The sequence below is a fragment of the Thunnus albacares genome, chromosome 8 (assembly GCF_914725855.1).
Source record: "Thunnus albacares chromosome 8, fThuAlb1.1, whole genome shotgun sequence".
Taxonomy (NCBI): domain Eukaryota; kingdom Metazoa; phylum Chordata; class Actinopteri; order Scombriformes; family Scombridae; genus Thunnus; species Thunnus albacares.
The window spans coordinates 3,206,810-3,230,461 of record NC_058113.1 but is presented as its reverse complement, the minus strand read 5'-3'; the positions used below and the strand labels follow the sequence as shown (position 1 = coordinate 3,230,461).

Sequence of the window (23,652 nt, the reverse complement as noted above, 5' to 3'; positions counted from 1 at the left end):
CAACCAATCAATGGCAATATTGCCACACAATGTGATGTGGATATTCATGATCCCCAGAGGATTCATTCTTTCACTCAGTTTTGGTGAACCTCTGAACCTTTGAAGTGAATTTACACAAGAGATGTGAAAAATCCAGTGGGCAGATTGCCATGAAATTAATGAATGTCTTAATGGCCCCATCGCCTTTCCTCTTGTGCCACCCTCAGGGCACACTACTAATAAAGGGCTGGCGACATATGATGCATGTCAAAACACACACCCACATTTCTCTGCATCAGCCCACACAAACTTGACACGCATCATTACAGGCAGAGATGGGCAGTATTTTCAATTAAATGTATTTATAATACATATTTAAATACTTTTGAGTATTTTGCTGGACAGGAAAACTAAGATGTAATTTGTAACAAAATACTTTAAGAGATTGTATTTGTGTATTTAAAATACATTAATATGTCATTTTATTCTCAAATAAGACACATTTTTAAGGTTAGGTTTAAACTGTAGAAAAAAACTATACAACAATCAGCCTAATTAAAATCTAAATGCAAGTGAATCACGTGACATGTCCTGTTGTCTCATTGTGAACTACAGTATTTCATTTGTGTTCCTCATGATCACTTACTTGAGGAAAGAAGCTGCTTTGGTGTTGGTGCAAATTTCCCCTGAGAAAAAGGTATGTAATCAAAATATGATAAAATGTTGCATGCTAAGCCAAGCTTACTGAATTACACGAAAATACAAGAGAAATAAGAGCAATTAGCAAACACATGTGCTCTAGAACTGACAAATATACCTATTAGTGTCAAAGTAGCATGAAGCATAATGGATTTACTATTTGTAATTCTGATTTCTTTAAAGTGAAAGATTACATGACTCTGTCATACATTAACCCCTGTCAGACTGCATGCACACATATGCTGGACTTTGATTTCATGCTGCCATGTGTAAAGAGGACACTGACCTAGGAACATGAAGTAACATATATAACGACCTTATGTAATGACTGCTGTATGTATGTGCTATAGCCTGATAGGCTGGGAGCTTGGGCGGACAGTATCATGCTATCTCATAACAACCAATCTTTGTAAAGAGGTGTGTCTTGCTGTAAGGCATAAATTGTGAATGGACCTGTTTTGTAATTATACTTCAGTCTCATCAAAAGTGTCCTATCTTCTGTCTGTGTTTCATTCCTGAGTCCAGAGTGCTTACAGGGAAAATTTTCATGACACTAGCTAACAATACTATACCAGCTAACATCACAGAGACACTCAGGCAACCTGCACAGTGGCATCTTGTGGTTAGTCATTATATCGTCATAAGCTTCATTAGTGAGATTAATTGTTAGTAACTTCTGCAACTCAGGACAAAATTAATTTCTAGCATCGCTTCATTTAGGCGTTTTATGGTGGTCATTCTTAATAGTTGTCATTGAAATAGTCAGTCCTCTTGAGGATGAGGATAACATTTTAGAGTGTTTGCTATGGCAGGGGATGGTCAGGTTAATTAATATTCAGGTAAAAAATAAACTCAGATTTTAAGAAGTCAATATATCAATTAAAAATCTTTAATTCTGATCTTTACTCCAAAGCTAAATGTTGTGCATCTTTTTGTATAAGATGTTTTACAATATGAATTATAGAAAGCTAATACAATTCAAAGAGAATTGACTCCATTCCTGTATAATACATAAGAAGGGATGCAAATTTTTGGGAAATTATTTAATCAATAGTCAGCCATGCTAACAATCGATTATCGGTTAAGCATTAATCATTTATGAAATATGTTGGACGTTTTTCCATAATAAAACCATGTTAACCACAAACGTTACCTATGTTTGATGCAGAATGAGAGTAGGCTACATTAGGAGTTAAAAGAAAAGAGTAGTAAACACCAAGTTACTTGAATGATAAATGATGCCTTAATTAAAAAATGACTGAGCTCCCATCTGATGCTATTCAACAACTGGCCCAACAAAATCCAAAGTATTAAAAAAGCAAAAAGCTGCACAACTTCCAGCTTCATTAGAGGACATTAATTAGATCAGACTAGATGTGTTGGACATATCTAACAATTAATTAACATTTAATCAAAATCACTGCAGCCTTCAATAGTAAATAATCCATAATGTTATAGTATAAATGTAAAACAGGTTACCCCAATTTCCCCACAACAGATTTCAGTCTGACTGGTTTAATATAAAATAATCTGCAGACCTGATCTACATGATGGAGTGAGGTGTGTCTTCACTGTAGCTAACATTAGTCCATCCATGACCGATGTTATTATGTGAGTTGTTTGAATGGTGTTGGTTTTAAGTTGCAACTGGTAGGCCTAATCAATTTAATGGTATCTTTATACATTTTTCTTTAGGTAGAAGTCAAAGTCACCTCGGGATGATTGGCAATGAACCATCAGAGCCAGGCCAGGCTGGCCCATCATATGGCACATCTGCAGAAGAAGAAGCCACACCAATGCTCAAATGTGCAATGCAGAATGGGAAAATACTTCCAAATAGTGAAGCAGATCCAAAATGGAAAGGTAGAGGCTGAGTGTCAAAAAGGTCATAATATGTGGTTCTCTTGCAGTTACATCAAATTTTAAAACCCACTTGAAACAAAGGCACCCTGACAAAATAAAGGAAATTGAAGACTACAAAAAGGATTTTGCCAGCGGGAAAAGCAAAAAAAAACAGGACCTCATACAAACAAACTAATCTCTTTGAACATGTTCCTGTGACACAAAATAAAATTGACCCTCTTGTCACATCCTTTGTCACTAAAGGCATGTACCTGCTGGCCACTGTTGAGCAAAAAGAAATTATAGACTTGGTACAGGGGCTTTGCCACGGTGCTAAAGTTATGACCAGGAGGACACTTGGGAGAAGAATTGATGAAGACTTTAATAATAAAACAGCACATTTGAAGGAGAGACTTGTGGTGGTGCATACAACATGTTTGCACCACTGCAGATATCTGGTCAACCAAGAAAAACAAGTCATATGTGAATCACTGTACATTTGATACAAACAGAAACACTAGAATATGAATCAGCTGCTCTTGCTCGCAGGCATTTCCCCAGTCCACATTCCTACAATCACATCGCACAACTACTGGATGAAATCCATTCAGAATACGGACTCACATCTGACTATTGTGGCTACTGTAAATGTACTGTACTGTAACAATGTACAGTACAGTACATTCTCAAAAGCATTTTGAGAGTTACTAGTATTTTTGCAACAGAAATAAACCAGTTGAGCATCTCTTCTCATTTGCAGGCATGGTTTAACACCCTCACAGAAGGTGATTAACGGCTGAACTGATGAAGAAATTAGTTCTGCTGAAAAACAAAGGAGAATACTTTTTGTTGTTTGGGGAAGGGAAGGGGTCGCTTCTCTTCCTCTTCTACTATTTGTTCTGTATCATACTCTGCTGTAATGGTACTGTTTTCAACTTGTTCAGTTGGTTGCTTGTAAAGTTGGAGATCTTAGAAATTGACATCCTCCACCGCACTGATATTTATCACTCTTGAAAAAGGCATCTACTAAATGCCCAGTGTTATTGTCCCCTGAAAGAACTAGTGCCTCACCATGGCCTAACTGTTCATTTCCTCCAGATGCTGTTCATTCAGTCAGTCAATAGTCGCTTTGATTGACGGAAACCACCCAGCATGCACCTCTGAATTTGCAGCCTCCCACCTCAAACATATCCTGACTGGCCACTTCAAATCTATGATGTGAGAAATTACCAGAGTTCATCTTTTCTATGTAGGTTAAGGTCAGAACCATGTTTAGGCTACTAAATGTCTAAAATATGATAATATCAGTTTGTATAGAATGTATTTTTGTATTTTCAAATTACAAATCACTTGTTCTTTAATTAAATACATTTTTATCATACCAGTATTTTGTATTTTATTTTGATACATTTGATGAGCATATAAGTATTTGTAATTTGTAACAAGATACTTTTTGATGCCCATCTCTGATGCATGTCAACACGTAAGGAAATGCCACTGTCCTGTTTCCCTGTGTTGAAGAGTGTCAACTATTCAGCAGCAGGATTGGATTGGTTTTACCTCTTATCATTCTAATATATTCATAAAAAATAAGATATTTGACTTTTTCAGGGTTATAACACTAAAGTTGTGGACTTGTTTCCATTGCTATTCATGTCACCTGTACTTTTTTCTGTGAGGTTTGCTCATACAAGTCCTCCAAGTTGGATTCAAAAAACCCTCCTTAACGAAAGTGTCATAAATTGCTTGTTTCAGCCAGGTAATTTGTCACCTATTCATGAGAAGGTGAACAGCCCTGAAATTTCATAACTTGCATAATCAACACCCCTAAAAGATGAGCTGTTCTACTCTGTTTTTGTGAAGTTTCATTCACAAAAATGTTACCAAAGCGTGAAAAGAAAACTTTCACTTCGCAGAGTTTCAAGTCTTGCTGACTGAAATCAGCAGACAAAAACACAAGAAATTCATTAGTGTCAGTAGTTGTATTAGAGGAACTGAAACAATTAGGGAATATGAATCCAGCTGCCAATGACGTGTCATCAGAGCAGTGTTGTACTGTACTGTGACAGAAATAAAGAGGGAATGCTTTGACATGAATATAGATGTTAAAAAAACAAGCGCTCCATGACTAATATGGGAGGCAGTCATGTGACAGTTACAGAGATATAAGAGAAAAATATTATAGCCTACAGTAGGTGATGTTACACTGTCAGCAGCAACACAAGATGATACTGGACAGAGAGCTGCGGAAACACCCTGAGGCAGCTGGTTACAACTATTACTGAAATGGAAACCATCACATTTAAAAAACCTCTTAGTAATCTGGCAGCCATGACGATGAAGATGATGATGACATGGTGAACAGAAAATTGATTTTGCATTAAGTTTGTTTTAGCTATATATTTTATTACAGCTTATGTCAGTATAATATTCAAACTCCAATTTCATTCAGATTAAAAAATTATCAATCATAACTCAAATGTCAAGTGTTTTTCCTCTTGTAAAGAAAGGCAAAGACTATCTGTCCATAACTCGTACAACAGGTCTGGATCACATGTGAATTTTGTTCATACCTCAGAAAAAATTCTAAGGGCTGTATTTTCCTGGAGGTGCAACGACCAGCGCAAGCAGCGCTCCAACAGTTTGGTATTTTCCTGAGCTTGAAACTCACTTTGCACATCTGTGTGGTATTTTGATGATCAGAACAGAGCGCACGGTGCACAGGTGGGAGGAGAGGTGCAAGCATGTGGGAGATTCATTCAAATGAAGCAGTGTAAAGCCAGTTGCTGTATTTTGGTTGAAATCTGGTCCTAGCACTAAAAATAGATGTCTCAGAACCACGTCTGTTCCCCTGCACAAAGTCATGTCCATTGATTCTCTTGTGATTCCACCTGCAAGCACCTGCAGACAATGAGCATCAATACAAATGAGGTTGAACAAAGATAAATAGTAATAAATATATTAAAATGATTCTGAACAAAAATGTTCTGAAATAATAAACAATAATATGTTGTACAAATCCACTTAAAAAATAACAATTGTGGCTTACTTTAATTAGGTGCATGTAGCCTCATTTATTAACCTTACTTGCCATAGGCTAGTATATAAGCAAGGAGAAGGGTGGTAAAGGTCTATTAGGTAAGAGTCTGACTTGGTATTTGCGTAGGATATTGAACCAACCCACAATGTAATTTCTGAGAATATTCTGTAATATCCTAAAATTATGTGGTTTAACAGAGATATGGAATACATTATTGTGAGACAAATGCAGCGCCAGTACAGAAAGAGGGTGTACTGGTGCTGCACACATTTCCAGTTGTACACTCCTTCAGATCACAGATACATGTATGCAAACCGTAAAGGATCCATTCCATCAATGTCCAAGTAGTCTGTGATGCACAATGTAAAGTAATCCATGTGTTTGCCAATTTTCCAGGTTCTACACATGACTGTTTTATTTTGGCGAATTCTGACATTCCTGCAGTCTTCCAGGGTGCTGCATCTCTGGACGGGTGGCTGTTAGGAGAAAAATGGTCCCCCATTACGTACATGGCTCATCACGCCATACATTATGCCATCAACCGAATGGCAACATAAATTCACTAGTGTGTTGTCAAGGGCTAGAATTGTGAGTGAGCGAACATTCGGTATGCTTGAAATGCATTACAGATGCTCGGACAAGTCAGGTGGCACATTGCGATACAGTCCTCAGAAAGTCAGCGTGTTCTTTGTGGCATGTTGTGTTTTGCACAGTATAGCCATGGATCATAGATGCCAGAATGATTTTTCAGAGGAAACATTACACAGAGTGAGGCAGAGAGAGGCTGAGTTGGCTGTACCGATACATGCCACCAGTATATAATTCTGAAAAAGTACAAGTTGCTCAGTTATGACAGCTTTATCAAGTTTTCTTTTATCAAACTGATTTTTAAATGTGTGAATAATCTTGTGGCAGCTGTACTTTGTACCAGAAGGGGATCAGCAAATGGCAACTGCAGAGTGGCACAGGGCAAAACTACTTTCGGTCAGTCATCTTTTTCAGCAAAAGGGATACATTTTTTTGAATGCCCTACCAACAGAAACAAAACCAAACCTGCGATCATTGTGCATACACACACATTGAGAATTTCACTATTTATTATTAGCTTAATTTACTAATGTACTTTTGGTAATGATGTGCTATGACCATTTTTAAGTAGAAAAGCCTAACCAAGGGCAGGGGTCACAAATTAGAAATCCTATATGCAATACATCTGTCTCATGTTTACAATGTTTTTTTTTGCATCGTCCCTGACAAATAAACTAATAAATAAATAAAAATTAACAGGCTGTTGCACATAAGGCACAAAGGAGGAGGGATCCCCATGGTGTGAACATCTCATAAGACTAAAGAAATATGCAGGAAAAAACATTTAATTTACATCAGTCAACAAAAATGCAATACAGACCCAAAGTGACCCAAGAAAATGTGGCAAATTTATTATGTGCAGAAAACTTACGCAGACACAAAGATAAAACTTAATTTATTTTCTCTTCGAGGAGAAAGACTAGGTGGCAAACAGTGAGTGGGGGGGTGGGGGGCACTGGTGGATGTCATCACAGGTGCAGTGTCCACGTTGTCAGGCCTGGGAGGTGGTAAGGTGGACTGCTGCTCCACTGCAGTGGCATGTCTGTCCAGGCTGCTGCTTATTGAGACATGCAATGGATGCGCCTGGGAGTCCATCCAGAGGAGGCGGTTGTGGATGGAGTCCACTGCGTGCTACGGTGCATGGTGGCAAAACCAGCCTGCTGGATCTCCAGAAAGGGTTGATCCAATCCCTCACACATCACCGGCTCTGCTGGCAACCGCCTCCCCTATTCAGCCTTTGTGCATGGTATGTCTGTATCGTCGCCTGTCTCTCCTCTCTCCACAGTAGCCTCTGACCGCATGACGGAAGCAGCTATAGAATCATCAACAAATACAGGAAAACACACACTGTATGGACAGCTGTCAGTTTAATTTTCATTTGTAACATGCAATCTTTGCAAAAAAAATCACTTTGGCTGCCTGTTTTGGAAAGATGATTTGTCTTTTTATATTCTGTCTGTGAAAGTCACTAGAAACACTGACTTGAATACCACCAAACCCTCCATACATTCCACAGGTAGTGTTGAGGCTGCTAGATTTTCTGATGGGGTCAGATCATAGCAATGTGAGGGAACCCTTCCAGTTGCCCTGCTCTCTCACAAAATTGAGGCAAGCCTTTGCTTCCCTCTCTGCCTGACATCACTGAACCGCTTTTTGCACTGTGCAGCGGTTCTCAGAGGGCCAGGTGAAACTGCGTTTACACATGCAGTCACCTGGCCCCAAGATTTCCTGACTTCATCAAGTCAAGGAAGCTTAGTGGCAGTACCAAGAATTTACTCATGCTGGGTTTGCACTTCTCTCAATAATTTTTCCATTTCTTGCTTAGTAAAGTGGTTCTAGCACTGCCTTTCCATAAGGTATGTGAGGGGCACAATGATTAGATTAGAAAACAGCAAGTCATTGACACATCCTCCGCACATATTCCACTTCATCCAACTCCTTTACGTGGAGCACACCTGAATGCACTTACCAGATATTGCACCAAAATAGCAGATGTGCACAGAGATGCCTGTGCCACACAGTCTGTGTGCCTAAGAGCCACTACACTGTGCTTGTTGGTGCACTTGCATGGTTAAAATAGGGCCTCAAGTATGAGGAAATGCCACAAATTTTCTTAGATCATTTGTACTAATGCAGTGTACATTCAATAATTGCTTATTATTTCCTGAGAACCACATATATATGTATCAATAGACAAATGTCAATAATCAATTAAAATGATAAGGATTTAACAAATTAAATGGTTTTAATCCAGGCAGAAACTTCACCAGTGAGACTAAACTGAGGTTGAACTGTAGAAGCAGGCCTTCCATTGGTTTTGCTGCCAATCAAACATGTCTGCACTCCTATTGGCTAGTTCTACTGCCTCCGTCTCTGTTTTTCTCCTTTGTATGCTCGTTCTTCTCTCTGGAAAGTTTAACTGAGTGGGGCGTATGCCTCTGTCCCGTTCAGCAAGTTAGAGCCCAGAAGCCCCGCCCTGCTGTGATGTAATAGTGTTTATATCAAACAGCCCCCACTGCACTCAGACACGGAGCTGAGGCTCGCTGCTCGCTTGTGTATTCAAAGCTTATTAATATTAAACATGTCATGTGTCCAAATTGCACCAAAAGCGTGTCTGTCTCCACAGTAAATCACGTATTCACAGACTTTCTCTCTCTCAGTGAAAGCTTTCCAGCGCTGTCTCTCTGCTGTTGGCTCATGCTCTCAGCAAATTGCACCAGATTCTAGTCGACACTCCCTTGTGTCCCCAGCAATACACCCGCCAGATGTGAAGTAGATCGGATGAACGGTTCTCAAGATATGCAAAGGACATACATACATACATACATACATACAGAGAATACTTGCTTTATATAAAGAGATGTGTAACTTAAGAACAAATCTTTTCATATGAGTTGTTCTTGCATGAGACCTATTTTCTGACTTCAGAAATATTAAAGGGGATATATTACGCTTTTTGTGATTTTCTGTTATTTTTATACTGTTGCGATTTCGGATATCTATGTTAAACATGGTCAAGGTTCAAAAATTGAGGTGAATGTATGTAAAAATGCTCCCTATAATGGTGTGTCAACATGGTCAGTACCTTCCATTGCTAGCAAGGTTATGACTAATGTATAGTAATGTATTTTGGCTGTTCGGGGCAAATCAACACAAAAGGTCCAGTGATCAAACTTGCACATGTAATGCAAGGTGAAAATTTGTTTGAACACACCATAAGACTCCATTTCCTCCTCATGATGACATCAGATTGTTCACATATGCCCCCACAAATGGCTGTAGCCATTCTGTAGCCTTGTTGCTAAGGTTGTTTGCATTGTCCATGCAGATTTTTCTGAGCTATGGTTTATTTACATAGCCTCCGTTTCAGACAGAGGCTGAACTGAGGTGCTGCCTAAAAGGGCCAGTATAACATAAATAAGTTGAGTTTTTGAATCAGTCATGCCAGAATGAAAATATAGACCTGGCAATGTGCATGACATGCCCTCCTTAAGTAACTGAAACTAGAAAATTGAACCATATTAACAACTGATACATTTTTAAGAAAGCAATGAAGGCGACATAAACTCTCACAGTCTCATCCTGAAAGAAGTTGTGTGACACACACTGTATGACACTTTCCAAGATACAAACATCTCTATGTATCACACATCTGATGTATGAGCAAATGTTTGTTGTGTCTAACAATTTCACATTGGGTTGTTTTAATGAAAAATACAAGGAAATATTTTACAACACTCACTAGATTTTCTCACTGCTTTGTGGTGTGATGTATCCTGCCACTGTATCAAAATCTGCATTTGTAACAGACCACTAAAAAAATGCCCAGCACAGTTACAAAGGGAGGTTTTAGGTAATTTGACCTTTTTATCTGGAAGCATTACATTGTTATGTATGAAAAAGGTGGCAGGAGCTGTTCAACCCACATTTTATTTCCATATACATCACCTTGTATGACCTCCAGCGTCACACCAACTGTTTTTTTTTCTTTCCCTTGTTTAACATTCAGACTGCATTAAGCAGCAGAAATGCCCCGTTTTCTTAACGTTGTCAAACCCTTCCCCTTCAGAACATGTGAGTGGTCAATTTTCCGTCAGAGCTCTAGTAAGGTGAGGATACTGGCATCTCATTTAAAAGCCAATAACTCTCTGTAGGGAAGGCCATGACTCCCAGGTGAGGAGGGAATCTGACAATAGCGTTTAAGCAGTCGATTCAAATCTGTCAGGGAAAGCTGCTCAAACTCAGCACCACGGTGACTGCACACATTTCCCACACAGTATCAAAGCTTCACTCACTTCACTTTCTGTTAGGTTATTTCTAATCAAACATACTGGGTACCTAACAACTATAGTCTAAACTATAGAGACAACTACTTTCTACTTCTCCCCTCTTCAGTATTATATATATAATTAGTAAATCAGAAAAACAGTGATACAGAGCTGTTAAAGAGATCAGATGTCTGATTGACATTGTGCTCTGGCTCTCTTGCAGCTCCATATCAACTAGAGACCATGCAGTATGTTAATCTCAAATCAAATGTGCTGACATGCTCAGATGACCTTTGAATGTCATGACATTTTACAGGCTGACTAATAAACTAGAGAGCCTTTCCACAACAACTCATCAACAGTTTCCCCCACTTTCTTAATTGGCTAACAGTACTGGACCCTCAATTTCAGCTTAAAATGTTCCTAGTAGTTTAAAGTCATCCATTGTTTCATTACCCTGCTATTTTATTACATTAATTCTCTTTTTTAAAGGTCTTATAAATCAGAGCTGTTTTAACTGGGCTTGAGCTCTATGAGGGTAAATCCAGTCTTCATTAGCAAGTTTCAAGTAGAGTGACTTGTACTTGAAGCAGCAGTTTACAAAACATTATCACCACAAGGTCCTCTAAGTAGCTGTTCTGGAGCTGTCAATCATAAAACATGATCGTCATCCATCAGTAGATGGAGTCTGCTCAGTTCTCATGGAATATGTATTTTCAAATTTCCAGTTTTTTGGAGCACTTCAAGGATTCCTCATCCATGTTTGCTTAAAAGCTGAGGTTTGATGTTCAGTCCTGAAAGTTCAACTGGGAAACTCCATCTACTGAGGAAGATCAGGTGATGTGATTGATAGTTCCAGAACAGCTACTAAATGGGCCTTGAGGAGAGATTGTTTTGTTTTGTCAGTTGCAAGTGTTTCATGTCTCTGAATGACTCATAAGTGACAGGTTGTGAACATTTTTCTTTCAAAGTGTTTTAACAAAGCTGACACCAAACTTTTAATTGGACAAGCCAAAAAATTAAATATTCAAAGTGTGTGGCTTTGCAAGTTCTGCATGTCCAGCTCTGTCTCCTTATGTTCATATATAACTAATTTTTTAGTTTAATTTTTTTTTAAATTTGCAACCGCAAATACATTTTTGCTAGAAATGTAATGCTGGTTGAATAAAGTTTTTTGCAACATAATGAGAAAATGTTTACGTATTTGGCAAGTTTCCAAATGTTGATACTGAACATATGACTGAAATGTTCAGAGACAGCATACTTAGTAGGGTTTTTTCCCCCCTATCAAAATATCTAATCTCGCAGCACAATATCTGCTAGTGGAAACTTTTTGTGGTTGTGTGTAGGAACTGGCAGCACTTGGTTAAATTTAGTCTGCAGTGGCTTGAAGCACAAGCGACACCATCATCTTTCACTAACCTTAACCAAGTGCTTTTGTGGCCTAAACCTAACCACACCTGAACCTGTATGCATCCCATCCTCCTTAACCTCCTCCCTCTGACTTCAGAGCGATATATAATGCAATGCTTCATTCATTCGAAAAAACGCAACACAGTTTAGTTGTATATGAACATGTTTTCTAGGAGAGAGGGTTGGCATGTCACTCATTCTTTTTCTCTCTGGGATTTAACCAGGTCCAGATTTGTGACTTGAATGTTAAGTCAAGTCATGAGAGCATCAGGTCTCAAATAATTTCACTTTATCAACAAGTCGTTCAAAAAAAAAAGAAAAAAAAGAAGTCTGACTCGATTCAAAGTCACAGGTGTCAAGTCTATAGCTGAATAAGACATGTAGCCTTAAGTCACTGTCCACTCTGCTAAAATGACTTCTGAATAGAAAAGAGAAGGCTAAAATTTATCAGTCACTGTGAGAAAACTTTTTTGTTTCGGAAGCAATCGGTAATAGGATTTAGCGAGACATTAGTGATCTTACTAGAAGCACAGTTACATTAACCAGAGATCAGAGGAAATTTCCACATTATCATTGAAAATGTGTTTTTTCGCAGGTCAACATATCTGTGCGCTTCAAATTATGATTTATTGCAAATTTTCCAATTTTATATCTGTATAAAGTAAACAGGTTACTTGTTTTGTTGGTGCTGATTTAGTGGTTTTATTGAATTTATAGACTGTGTTTTCATAACATTTTATATGTTCATATAGTGTAGCTCTGTATCTAACCAGCATGGATATACAGCATGTGATATGAATATACTATAAAAACTGTATCTATATTATGATAAGAAAACATGTTACTGATTACCGGGGGTGAATACAACAGCTCATGAGACAGACCAGATTAGATACAAAAAGGAGCAAATGGAGCAAAGGGACAGGAGAGATACAACATAAATCAAAATTAAATCCATGAAGTAGACAAAATTAAACAGTAAATTAAAATAAGTGATTACAATATGCAGTTGAATCTCTCCTAAGGCCACTGTGAAACTGTGAATGAGCCTTTCCAACTGTAAGAATAAGGCATGCTCGGTGAAATGAGAACCTGATTGTCCCTAACATTTTGTTAATCTGTAATTTACCAATAGTAAGTACTATTTCATGGCTTTAGCTATAGAGTGAGTACTACTAATTGTAATGAGTATAACAAGGGGATGGATGGTGGCTGTAACAGATGCAGTTCCTGTTCTGGCAGAAAACTCTCCAACTGCTATTGCCAAAAGGAGCAGTCTGTATTAGCAACCTGGGCCTCTTGGATGCAGATGGCATTGGATTTACATTTACCTGCAGCTGATATCAGTCCTCATAACCCCAAATTAGATTGATATTGTTTTGGAGCCAGCGCCCAATAAGAAGTCAATAACAGAGTTGGACGGGTAGCATCCGAGCCTAATGGGGATTTATACAGGGACCCAATGCAGCACTCACGGCTTGTCAATTTGCAGCAGATGGATCGGCTCTGCTGGACCGTGACTAGAGCCCCCCATAGACCGGCCTGACACCTGCTTGGCTGAGGCCCAACGATGCAGCGCTATGATGACCAATGAGGCAGGTCGACACTGACTGGATCGGTTGTGGCCCCTGATGAGGACTTTTAGTGTTAGTTGCGTATAGCTAATTTGAGGAGATGTTTTTTGGTTTCGCCTCGTCTGCATGTGACTGAACCATAAAGATAAGAGATGACAGGTCATTAATCAGACATTGAGAACTTCCCTTTCTAACTCAATGGAACACAGAGAAAGTTGGACTAGCCTGAGGCCATGAATGCAATGAGTAAAAGAAAATACAGCCATGCCTTAGCTAACACACAATACTTTAAAAAACAGCTCTCTCTGTAAACAGGGTTCTGCCATAAATACCTCATTGAAGGGGCTGGGGTGATTGTACTCAGCCTTGCGAGACTTCACCTTCATATTGCATTTCAATTTGACACAGACTCCAATGAACTGCTTGATCTATTTCTGTAACCCTAAGGTTCAACACAGTGGAAAGAATGGACGGGGATGGAGAGGTTAACAATGTTGCTGCTACAGTCAAACTAGGCCAAGCTGACGAGGGTGAGGGAGCTGAAGGAAATAAGACAGAACGATGCATATTAAGTGAATTATCTCCAAGCTGCAATCGAGTCAAACCCTTTCATTTGGAGTCTCATCTCCAATGAATCCGATATACGTTTATACGATAGTCTTTGAAATCCAAGCCTTGTCTGTTCTCATTGACATGAGCTGATAATGGGGGCATAGTTGGAGTTGATTTATGGCGGTGCCGGGCAGATTGCTGTGACAGTATGCCAGAGGTTGTGCCCTGTAATACAGAGGGCTGTAATGAGCGGCCTGTTTGCAGTGTGTAGGGGGTCTAGCCCTGGTCCTGGCTCATAGGTACTGAAATGATATGCAAAATGGGTACTCTCTACACCTCAGGGCAAGAAGACACAATGTGTGGTCAGACGAAAATGAATTTAACAGGATCTAATGCGACTTGGATGCATCCCTTGCACCATTGTCTCTCTTGTTTGTCTCTATTTTAGTCTCTCTTTTTCTTGTTCTGTCTTCATTTTATACTGCTTTTACTCAGACTGAGAGATTAACAGAGACAGGTTTGGATATATTTTTTGTAGAGCATTTACCTTAGCTTGATCTAAATCCATCTGTGTGGCGTGATTTGTAGCTATCAAACAAGACAAGGGAGCAATTTAGAAAAATTGCTCCCAACTCTTATAGTGCTCTGAAAACAGGCACCAGGTATTAATGCAGATGGCTATTGGTATTCTAATGGTAGTGCTGGAGCTTCATGAGGCTGAGGTATGCTATTAAGCAGCATGTGGGATATCTAATTATGCTGCTTACATATGGACAATCAAGAACACGCTCACCTTGAGCGGCTGTTTTACTGCTGAATAGAAAACTGACCTCACCAGGTATTCTCAGTATACACAGTCAAAAACAGAAGTACAAGAGCTGTATGTTGTGGTACTGGTTGACCTTGAACTAAAGGCAGGCTGTTCTCATCATTTACAATGGAGGGAATGACCATGTGTATGTGAAACACCCAACTCTGTAGTTCCGTCAGCCAACTGTTTTTGCGTTCCAGTCTGCAACTCTGCTCTCATCAGCCTTGTCTCAAGCCACAACAAGCAGCTGTTTAAAAAAAAAAAAAAAAGCTGGTGAAGAAAGTGCAACATCTAACAGCTAAAGAGCTACATATTTTGATGATAACAGAGCTACGGACTTAAGCATTCATTTCAAGTCATATTTGTGTTCAACTGTTGAATATGTTGCTCTATGTCCGCTGGATGAGTATATTAAAAACACAAAAAAACATCCACTGTATATACCATTACTATGCTTTGTCAAAAAGATTTCGGAGGAAATATAATTGCTGCCAGAAATACATACACCAGCAACATTTTTTCCAATCCAGGAGTGAGCACTAGTTATTTCGTACCTCACGAGATACGTGGTACTAGAAGCTTGGTGACGCAGCGACTACACACAGAGCTAGTTGGTAAACTACTGTAGCTAGTTAGCTAAATGATAACAGTGCTAACGAGCTTGGAATATTGTACTAGTCTGCCACAATAGCTCTCCAAGCTAGCTGCCTTGCAAAACTGTCAGTTAGCAAGCTAGCAAACCCTAGCTCGGTCACTAATGGGACAGAAAGTTCACACAATATTATTCAAGAGATGTATTTACACCACTGACTGTCTCATAACCGTCTCTTTTGTGTAGCAGTTTACACTCCGACAGAGCAGGGTTATAGGCTATTAAAAGACTATGATAGTTTCCATTCCATGCTAGGTGTAGACTAATAAAACTGTTTAAGAAAATACTCCAATTTAGCGTTGCACAATGTGCATTGGTCACGATGGAAAGTATTTAAAAAGACATCAAAAAAGATGTAGCAGTTATGCTAGTAGAGGCTAATATCACTATCGATTTTAAGGCGTGCATGTGAGGTGCTATCAAGTCAAATCACATAATCACATTTTAAATCATGAGAGGAAGTGACAGGGGCTAAGTGACTGTGGTGCAACTCTCCTGTTTAATTACCAACAATAGTAGACCTTCATCTTAGTCCCCCCTCCCTTACAAACCCCATCACATCCCCTCCCTTCTTCCTCAACTGGCCATCTGTCTATACAAAGTAATGCATTTGTAATATGCACCCAAATGGAGCTGCCATTCTCACCCTCATCACACAAACACACAAACATGCAAGTGCACAAACACCAGTAAAAATAGCATCACTGAAGTTTGTATATGTGTGTGTGTGAGGTGGTGGTAGTGGTGGTGTGGTGTGTGTGTGTGTGTGTGTGTGTGTGTGTGTGTGTGTGTGTGTGTGTGGGAGGGGGGGGGGGGATTGTATGCCAGGCCAGTAGGAAGTGTGTTGACAGAGGTGTGAAGGTTGATGCTGAGGGTTTTTGTTGTTTGCATGTGAATGGTGGCAGGTGTTTGAGAGGTAAAAAGACTTATGAGCAGAGCAGCCCGGCCTGGCAGCGAGGGTTGGGATGAGTTGGGGGGCTGTAGGAGGGCAGCAGTAAAGGTCACCTCTGAATCTTGTTGGGCTGCCACAGAAAACCAAAAAAAAGGAAGAAAATAGCAACGGCTGGCATGAACTGCTGCACAGGATGTAAACTGATGAGGGGATTTGAGGGATGATGCAGATATTTAGTTTTTGTCCTGAAGCTGCCAGTGTATGAAACTTCATGGTCGATATTCAGTGCTGCTACTTCCTCTGGTAATATCAGTTCATGTACAATTTGTATGGAATCTGATCCAAATATCACATGTAGTAAACTGTTTGTACTGAAGCTGTTTAAGAGGGAGGTTTCATCGCAGGATTTAACAGACTGTTGAATAAAATCCACACTTTTATCATTTCTTTAAGATGATCTCTGCCTCCCTTCATCTGAATTTCAGCACAGAATCCTGACTGTCACAGGTAGTTAACTTCCCTATCAGGTGTGGTACTTCAGCTAATCTGGAATATGGGAAGCAAGTTTGTAGATCTATGTCAGGGTGAAAACAGAGGAATTCTGTGGTTTTACCACAGTGAATTAATACACAGACAAGATACTTCACATTAAGCCTCTAGCATCTGTTTATCTGTTTAATTAAAGCCCATTTTATTTGTTTGATCTTCTGTGTCTTTCATGGTGAATTTTAAACAGTAAAATAGTCATTAGTAGGCCTATGTTCATACTGGTACAGTTGTTTCTTAAGACAGCGTGTTAGCTCACACAATCAACAAACAGCTGATCAGTTTAAGAACATCTCATTAACTAGATGAAAATGTCACATTTTAATGCTTAAATAGTTACCTAAACAACTGTAATTAATGTTTTCTGTCTTAAAGGCTTAGTTTGACATTTTATTTGCTTTCTTGATGAGATTTATATATAATGATACAATGTAACCGTCTGGCCAGCACTTGATGACATTGACGACAATACTCCAGATAGTCACTGCTTCCGGGTGTTGCGATTTAAGAGGTAGCTGTAGTGCCTAACTCTTTGTAAAACTATAAATTGCTTAATCCATGCTCAAACAGTAATGTAAAAACAACAAATGAGATATGACATGGTAATAAGCAAACTTAAGAGGTGTTAATAGGTGTATTTTTACACTTTGGATAGGCTAGATGTTTCACCCTTCTTCCAACTGCGGACTTACCAGTGATACGAGTGATAAGCAATTAAGTGTATTTCCCAAAATGCTGAAGTATTCCTTTATGTGCAACACACACTGGCTGCAGTTGTAGTTGACACCTGTTCCACATGTCAGACCCCAGCCATACAGTCAGAAGAAGTAGGCAAGGTACAATAGCCAGGGAATGAATATGAGTGATGTACTTTTCTGGAAAGTTGGAATAAACCACTGCCCTATGTCCTGGTGTCAAGGTGCATGAAATCATGGTTTAATGCTTCCCTACACTGTTCATTTTGTCAGTAGATTTTTCAGTGAATCAGAGTAGTCTTACTTTTTTGCCTTCCATATGTATTAAGTCCCCACAGCCAACCTTGAGCTGGGGATGAAGGGAAGTGCATTGGGTATAACAAAGACATGATTGGACTGCTATATCTGTTAATTCATCATGGTTCAGTATCCAGCCCTGATCCATCATGATGTCCACGTAATGAGTGAGTCCACTTTAAATATAGAGTACAGCTCACAGTAGGCATTAGTTAGCCAACATCACACAAGCACAGACGCAAATCTTTAAACCCTCGGCCCTCTGATAAAACACAGCAGACCACATCAATAAAGCATGACTCACCAGTTTGCCTTGATGTGAGAGGAACAAATAACACTCTCAAAACTTCATTAGTGTTCAATCCACTAATAGAAAATTTTCCAAAAACTTCACAAACAACATCCACAGAGAACATTCACAATCTCCAAATCAGCAACTGTTAAACCTCCTCTCTGAAATATTTTACATTAGAATAACCATCCACACCGCTCACCTGTCTGTGTATGATTGCGGAGCAGTAGGTCTGTTTATAAGCCTAATGGTATTAGGCAGACAAAAGCATGACTCATCAAAGTATGAATTAATTTTAATAAAAGTTATACAGGGTTATTTGTATCATGCAGTGTTCAATGGCGGGGCTCTGTGGGACTGTTTGAGTGCCTACACATTGCATAACTGTAATAGCTATTATAGGAATAATCAGTCAATAAATGCCGGCAGTGCACACTGAAAAAAGTTTTTCAACATAATCTGAGGTTGTTGTGTCGTTATTCCCTTATGAGGAAAAACAAACAATTTGCTTACTTGTAGGTGGAGATGCGACACTATGCAAATTATTAAAACTATCACCCAATGACATTATACAAGAATAAAGCAATATATTCACATTAACCAGGTAACACACTGCAGAAAAAAGGTCTCCTCTATAAATGGGCGCTATGGATTTATTTTGAGCAGGGGACTCTTAACAAAAATGCCTTCATTTCAAGCCATAGAGATAAAGAGTTAAATAAACAACTTTAGTTTCCAGTGACATAGATGTTCAGAAGTTAACACTGTTGCCCTCCCAGCTGTCTGCATGGGTTGCCTCCCACAGCCTCAGGTCGTATTCAGACCAAATCAGGTGGTGCAGCGAAAACACCAGTCCTCCCATTCATTTGAATGGAGGTAGTGCATTTCAGCTGCAGGCGTTTTGGCCACTGCGGCACCGCACTGGACTGTGGCTGGAAAGTTGAGCAAGAGACAACTTTTGGAGAAAGTGGCTGAAAGTGGCTGAAGGCTGCGGTGGCCAATCACAGCCAGAGATCAGACAGATCAGAGCTGTAAAACTCTGCCATGAGGGAGAAGAAAGATGTTACTAGGATAAAAGGAGGACATTGCTCTTCGTTTGATAATGTTAAAAGTAAAGTTAGACTTCGCTGTCTGCTTCCCAACTCATTTTAAAAGAGATGAGAGAAAAAGGGAGAGAGAGAGAGAGAGCACCAGCAAGACAGAGAGAGAGAGCAGGATTCAGTTGGAAAAGTTGGAAAACCTGGAAACTGAATCCAAGTATACACGACATGTTACTCTACTGCACTATGTTGTACAGTATGCCTTGTATTGTCCTGTGCATTCTACAGTATAACAGAGTCAGCGCTTACACTAGAAGGAATCCTGCCATCGGCATCACGATTGTTACATAAGCTTCAGTGTGAAGGCAGCAGACACAAGGTGGTACAGATCTGTGCTGTCAGGCAGTATTTCAGTCAGAACGTCATCAGCAGGTTACACTTCCACTACTGTAACGGGAGATCACAAGTGAATTATGTTTGGCTCCTGTCGGGAATGTGACAATTTCCTGGTATGTCTCACTTAGAACAGCTACTTCACAGAAACAGGACGTGGTGGTTAAAAGTCCCCAGAAGGCTTTCCACCTTACAATATGAAAGTACAGAGATTAACATGATTTTGCTATTTTAAGAGCCACAAGAGTAGGACGAAAAATCGAAAGTTTGTCTTGAGCGTAGTGCTACATGGGACCATTAATATCAAAAAAGTTCATCCTCTGGGAAGTTAGAATATGTTCAGCAAGTTGTATACAATCTACATACCAGATGTCACATGACGTAATAGTCAAAGTGACCTTTTTGGCATCTCCAAACTGTATTGCAGCAGAGCCAGTTAGCCCTTGTATCTTTGTTAATTGTGTTGTTGAATAAGACTTTGCATTGAAACAATAATTTGTTCTAGTCCATTAGTTCATCTTTCACATTATAGTTTAGTTTTTAATTGTCTAGAAAAGTGTGATACATGTTGTCATAGTTCTCGTTTACTAGTTCTCGTTTTTTAAGATTACTTTTTATTAAGTTTTATTTCTTGTTTTCATTGTGTGGAAAAAAGGCTGTCAACATATATTTTTGTTATACTTTTTATTGACAAAATGAAAACAGTCTGGTATTGATGCCATAGTACAGTATTATATGGAAAACCTTAAGATCAGGCTGCTTCATTCTGATATAACTGTGTTTGGATGCCTGTTATAGACCAACATTCTTGGATGAGCATCATAGAGGCTAGATTTATGCTTTTCTGCTTGTAGTTTCACTTTTATAAGAGAAAAGGCTTTTAGAATGAGGACTGACTGACATGTCCTCCAAACATAACGTTATCTTGGGTAGCTGGGGTTGGGGTCGGCTGGGGTTGCTGCAGAGTAAATTTCCCCAAATTTAATAAAGAGCAGGACAGTTCTGCTAACGTTAAGACATGGTGACAAAAAGCTCATATCAGTGAGGGAAGACTACAGATGGATGTGGCAGCCACAAAATAATGTAATGATATGCTAATGCTTGGCCTTGGAGGTAAAGCTGTGTTACTGCTATGGGTAGTAAGCTAATAACATTTTCACCTCACATTAGAGCAGATAAACACACAGTTTAATTCATTCCTTACACCACCTTTCAAACTCTTTGGACTTGCTGAATCGGTGTGCATGGGGCTCTACCTGATATACACAGTCCCAAAGCTTGGTAGCTTTGATTGGACATTGGTTGTGTGGGGCAGGAGTTTAGTGAACATTCAATTGTAAAGGGTTCATCCTCTTCCCAGTATGGATGTGCTTGGTAAATTTCATCGCAAACTTCTTGACAGATACAAGTGGATATTTTGTGTTGATTGTGGCACTGAAGGAGAGGTCACAGTGTCACCAAGTGCCAACTAACCAACATCATCACCCTTAGCTAGTGGGTCGAAAATAAAAACAGCAACAAACGCTGAGGTTTACATTCCTAGTGATACATACTAGAGATGACAGTAGCCTGGAGATCAGGGAAACAGGCTAGCCAGACTGAATCCCTGGCCAGGACTGGTAGAACTTGTCAGGGCCAATTCAGAATCTTTAATACACATGCTCACTTTTTATTTCATACTAAACACAAGCTGGCAGGTCAGATCTGCAGGGAGTGAGCTGGCTGCTGAGCAGCTCCCAGTGTGAATGTGTACAACTGTAATGATGCAGTGGCAATTGTTAAGATATGACAGGCCCCGGTGCAAGGTTTTTATGGGCCTCCCTCTACACAAGCTCAGGAACACAAGCATGTCTGCATTTTACAAACAATATTCTGGATTTTATTGGCCAGACTATACTTAGGAAACCATGGATCAACACAGACAATCACAGTCATAGTAAGTGTACTATAAAAGCAATTCAACTACACGTTTGCATAAATGTATGCCAGTAGGTTATTCATGCATCAGTAACAGCAGAAACAGATCAGACACTACTCCTAAAAGGTTCAGGGTTTGGTGATGGTGGTGAAGACCCTCCTACTCAGAGCAGAACATCTTGTCAGTGAGGAGGGGGATAGAGTAGTCTGAGTAGCACTCTGAACCAACAGTTACGAGGTGGTGGATGATGGGAACCCCACCCTGAATTAAGCATAGTGCCAACAATGCCAACTGAACTGGGACCACTAGAAACATCCTGTGGGACTCCGTTATGTGGCTGGACTGTCAGAACATCTTGCCACAGTCTTTAAGTCCCAAAAAGTCAGCACTTACCACAAACCATTCAATACCTTAAAATCTCTGCTGATACACCCTAAAGACAGGACCCCCCCTGAATGGAACACGTGACTGAGAGAAAGCCAGGACCCTGGACAACAGGCTGACCATCAAAAACCAGACAACATCAACAGTCTGTGAACACCAGCCCACAACTGCTCACAGCATCCACTGGGAGGGAGTCAGAGTCAACAACCAGGGATCAGTGGACAGCTGGATAAAGATCAAGGAGGATATTCACATCAAACAATAGTGTAGAAGTGATTCAATTACAAAATTATAACAAGATCAGCTATGGGACCAGTATTTCATTAGACCTTTTTGTATACCGAGCATCTTTGGTACAGAAATGTGTTTTGCGATTAATTAAGTTCTTATCTCATTTTGAAGTTGTAGCCACAGGTTGTGAATAATAATTTGGCTGATGCTCAGAACTGTTTCTGTCCTCTCAGCCTACAGATTTCAGCTGAATCTTTTGAGTTGTAGTTATTTATGAATTGAATTGATTCAGATTCGATGTGCAGATTCAATACTAAAATCAGATTCAGTTAGCTGATTTAATGCTGGACTCAAGGTTGGGGATTGGTAGCATTTTATCCAATCTTATTGAAAAGCCTCAAAAGAAAAGTCTCTGTTTTGCTTGAAAATGGATGCATTCATGAAGACCAAAGCATTCCTTTCATTTATGTCCCAAGTACATACAATATTCTGAAATTCTTTAAAGATACATTCACTTGTAACAGGTCATAGGTAGTCATAAAAATGATAAAAGGCCCTCTGTATTTCTGCTGTTGTAAGGGGATGAACTGGGTGTTGCTGAGTGAGAAAAAGTTCTGGAGCTCTATTGCAGTTGACTTTCCCTTGATAAATGAAGGTTAAACATTTTCAGAACACCTGTTCCACATTATAATCACAACGCAGGCTGACAAATGAAGGAAACAAAAGTTCAACAGATTGCTCAGTCATCACACCATACTTTTACTTGGTTGTCATATTAAGATGCTTTCATAGGAGTAAAAGGTTGTTTAATTCCAGGTATTTGTTTAGAATCCGAGGAGTACCATACTGTAGATTGTTCTGTTTAAAATACATCCCTCGTATACATTAGTGATGTGCCTCAAGGGCATTAATGAAGTTCAGACTACGAGGGCAGCCAGCCCATCTGCGACAGAGCACACTCAGGCATCTGGTGACTTCTTTGAAAGTTCCAAATTAAAGCAGCAAATCATCTAACCTGATTGGCTGGGATGTGAAGTGGAGTAGAGTCGATTAGAATATCAACACAGACAAATGTATGTGCATTCATAAACATCACCACACACACACACATGCATTTGTAAATGAGTACCCCAAAAGCAAACACACACATGCAAATAAGGGAACCAAAGTAACCAGACGCAACACACACACACACACACACACACACATACACACAAACACATGCTAATTAATAGAAAACAAACAGTTACTCAGGCGGTCTGTGGGGACTGGATTATACTGTGTCTCTCCTTGCTGAACAAATTGCTCTCTAAATTCAATCAAACACACCAAGCTCTTCTGTGAGTCTACGGGAGGCTGTAATCAGCATGGCGGGGACTGAAGATGAAAAAAAAAAAGGCCAAAGCTAAAAAAAAAAAAGAAAGAAAAAATAACAACAAACAAAAAAGGGAAAAAGTCTGTGCCCTCAAACTATTTCAGAGAACTGTTTGTTTGGCACAGAGCGTTAGCAGTCTTCAGGAACAATGTCTTGATTAAGTGCAATTGA

General features: G+C 39.5%; 1 long non-coding RNA gene across 1 annotated transcript in view; it reads right to left on the bottom strand.

Annotated features, from left to right (window-relative positions):
* Nucleotides 1-6,974: 6,974 nt before the first annotated feature.
* The window catches only part of LOC122986656, a 28,786-nt gene continuing 12,108 nt past the window's right edge, over nt 6,975-23,652 (bottom strand). The window contains exon 2 of the long non-coding RNA XR_006404346.1: nt 6,975-7,460. This is a non-coding gene — a long non-coding RNA (uncharacterized LOC122986656). The remainder of the gene's footprint in view (nt 7,461-23,652) is intronic.